Below are 3,509 nucleotides of genomic sequence, written 5' to 3' on the forward strand. Positions count from 1 at the left end.
AGGGGGGGGGATATCACTCCAACTTGCAGCGCAGCAGTAAAGTGTGCCTGAGTCTGAGCTTTCAGAAAGAGCCAGCGCTGCACATTAGAACTACACATTAGATAACCTAATGTTTCTCCTACTCAGTTTAACTAGATAAGTCTTAGTCAATTGGCTGAGCCAGACTTGGATTATGACTATCGACTGCTGTTATCATATCTAACACTAGGTGGTGCATGAGAGCATTTTTAGCAATACAGGTGTCAGGGAGCTGCTATCTTGCTCCCTTCCCATTGTTCTGCTGATTGGCTGCTGGGGTGAGGGGGGGGGGGGATACCACTCCAACTTGCAGCGCAGCAGTAAAGTGTGAGTGAAGTTTATCAGAGCACAAGTCACATGGCTGTGGCACCCTGGGAAATAAAGAAAATGTCTAGCCCACATCAAAATTAAACATAATAATAAATAAACTTGTTTTCAAACATGCATTTTAATTAAAGATTCTGCTGGAGGAATGTTATTAACCACCCTGGGGCCTGTCCTAGGGGTGTCCATCCAATGGGGCCCATTTTTGTCAAACCCCTACATATATCTAAAACTACATCTAAAAAAATTCCCCCAATGTATGGGCAGCTTTAGGGTATATCTGTTTTTCTGTAAGAAGCACATTAAGGAGCAGATCATTTGAAACCCATCCACTATTTCTCAGAAGCTGTGAGCAGTTTTTTCATGCAGACCCTTTCCTATTGGATTTGGGTGACGGCTCCAACACATACAGTGTGACACGCGCTGCTGTATTTATAGAGATAACATAATGCTGAGAGACACTTTATTTTTTTTATTAAGGGAAATCATTTGGTCCGTCCCAGCTACAGTGGTTACACCATAAAACATTTATACGGATTTGTGGTTTCTGTATAATACCTGGCACCCAGATGCTGCGCATTTCAAGGCAACATGGGACCCACTGATCTTTCCGGTATATAAATGACCAGCCGGCTGTGCTGAGCTTTAAGCGCTGGCAAACTGCAGGGCAACACAGAGGCACAGGACTATCTGTAAGGAGTCATCGTTCAGTAAAAATAATAATAAAAAATAAAATGCTGAAACGGTAAATTCATTTGCGGATCAGGTGCGCGCCATCTATTGTGGCTCTTTTGATGTCCCTAGAAATCAGCCCCCATTCAGCTTCAAATAAAAAATATATTTTACCTATAAAATAGATGATATCATAAGCGCTGGGCTTTACACGCTGGGAATTAATAGAACATTTAAACCCAACATTGCATTAAAAACACTTGGATCACTTGATTTGGCCGAATCATCAAAGTCTCCTACTGGGATAGCGTGTTGGAAGCACTCACGTGTATGGGGTACAAGGCTACAGGTTGGGCAACACTGTCTGCACCATAAAGAGGTGCACCACTAGGATTACTATATGGGGGGCACTGGGCTGGATATTCTGGGGTTCCTATACTGAAAATGTGGGGTGACTGTCACAAAATGCTTGGACCACTTATATAAAGGTATGGGACCCCTTATCCAGAAACCCATTATCCAGAAAGTTCCAAATTACGGAAAGGCCGTGTCCCATAGTCTCCATTTTAGTCAAATAATTCATATTTTTAGAAAATGATTTCCTTTTTCTCTGTAATAATAAAACAGTACTTGTACTTGATCCCAACTAAGATATAATTACCCCTTATTGGGGGCAGAACAGCCCTATTGGGTTTATTTAATGGTTAAATGATTCCCTTTTCTCTGTAATAATAAAACAGTACCTGTACTTGATCCCAACTAAGATATAATTACCCCTTATTGGGACAGAACAGCCCTATTGGGTTTATTTAATGGTTAAATGATTCCCTTTTCTCTGTAATAATAAAACAGTACCTGTACTTGATCCCAACTAAGATATAATTACCCCTTATTGGAGCAGAACAGCCCTATTGGGTTTATTTAATGGTTAAATGATTCCCTTTTCTCTGTAATAATAAAACAGTACCTGTACTTGATCCCAACTAAGATATAATTACCCCTTATTGGGGGCAGAACAGCCCTATTGGGTTTATTTAATGGTTAAATGATTCCCTTTTCTCTGTAATAATAAAACAGTACCTGTACTTGATCCCAACTAAGATATAATTACCCCTTATTGGGGCAGAACAGCCCTATTGGGTTTATTTAATGGTTAAATGGTTCCCTTTTCTCTGTAATAATAAAACAGTACCTGTACTTGATCCCAACTAAGATATAATTACCCCTTATTGGGGCAGAACAGCCCTATTGGGTTTATTTAATGGTTAAATGGTTCCCTTTTCTCTGTAATAATAAAACAGTACCTGTACTTGATCCCAACTAAGATATAATTACCCCTTATTGGGGCAGAACAGCCCTATTGGGTTTATTTCATGGTTAAATGATTTCCCTTTTCTCTGTAATGTGTGTGTCTATCCCTGCAGCTACACATGGCTAATAGTATCCATTTTTTCGCTCAACTCAACCACAGGTCTGAGCAGAACAACTTATAGGTTTGCAGGATTAAAGTGGTGGGTCACCTTTACTTTTACTATGTAATAGAATGCTCTATTCCTAGCAACTTTGTAATTGGTCTTCATTTTATAGTTTTTGCATTATTTGCCTTTTTCTGCTACATTTTTCAAATGGGGGGTCACTGACCCCGGCAGCCAATATTCATATTCATATTCCAGTCTCTCATTGAACCCACTGCCTCGTTGCTAAGGTAAACAAGCAGGGTCAGACCAGGGGGTGCAGGGCCCACCAGGGATTCTCCCTCAGGGGCCCCTGCACCCCCCAGTGACCCCACTGCCTTCTCACTCACCACCCCCCTTTTTATTACCTAATAAAAGAAAACATAATTCTAAGCAACTTTCCAATATGAATTTATTTATATTATAGCTTTAGAAAGCAGCATTTGCTGAACTCCTGGTTGTTACTGTTTAAACAATGTTGCAAAGGTCGGTCTCCCCCAGCCAGTCAGGTCTGTCAGGCTGCTGCCTTGTGTTACATTATTTCATATGCCAGAGCCCCCAGGGCAGGGACAATTATAATAATATAATAGCAATTCTATATACAAATAACTAAAAAACCATTGCAAATATATAATGAATGTATATTGCAAAGTTGTTTTGAATTTTGTTTTCTTTTATAAGGCAAAAAATTATTTTCTGGGTTTGACCAGACAATGGAAGTGTATAATGCCCATTGGTATGGAGTCAAAGGGGTGAGGGATTGCAGTGCCGTTCCTGACCTGTGATTCCCTATGGGGCTGGGGAAGACATTGGGAAGCAGTGTCGGAAGGGAGCGCAGGTTCTATGCTGCTTAGCAGCTCGCTTCCCTGGGAACGGAGGTGTGAGCTCGACAGGATAAACAAATAACATTTACATGGAAAAAAGTAGAAAACAGAAGCCACTAAAGAGTAAAAAATATTAAAGACAGAGGCAAAATAAAATGAAAGGAGACGTAAGCAGAAGGTATAGGGGTGGGAGGGGTGGGAATGGAATAAGAGCCGA

This window comes from Xenopus tropicalis, chromosome 5 (genome assembly GCF_000004195.4).
Source record: "Xenopus tropicalis strain Nigerian chromosome 5, UCB_Xtro_10.0, whole genome shotgun sequence".
NCBI lineage: Eukaryota > Metazoa > Chordata > Amphibia > Anura > Pipidae > Xenopus > Xenopus tropicalis.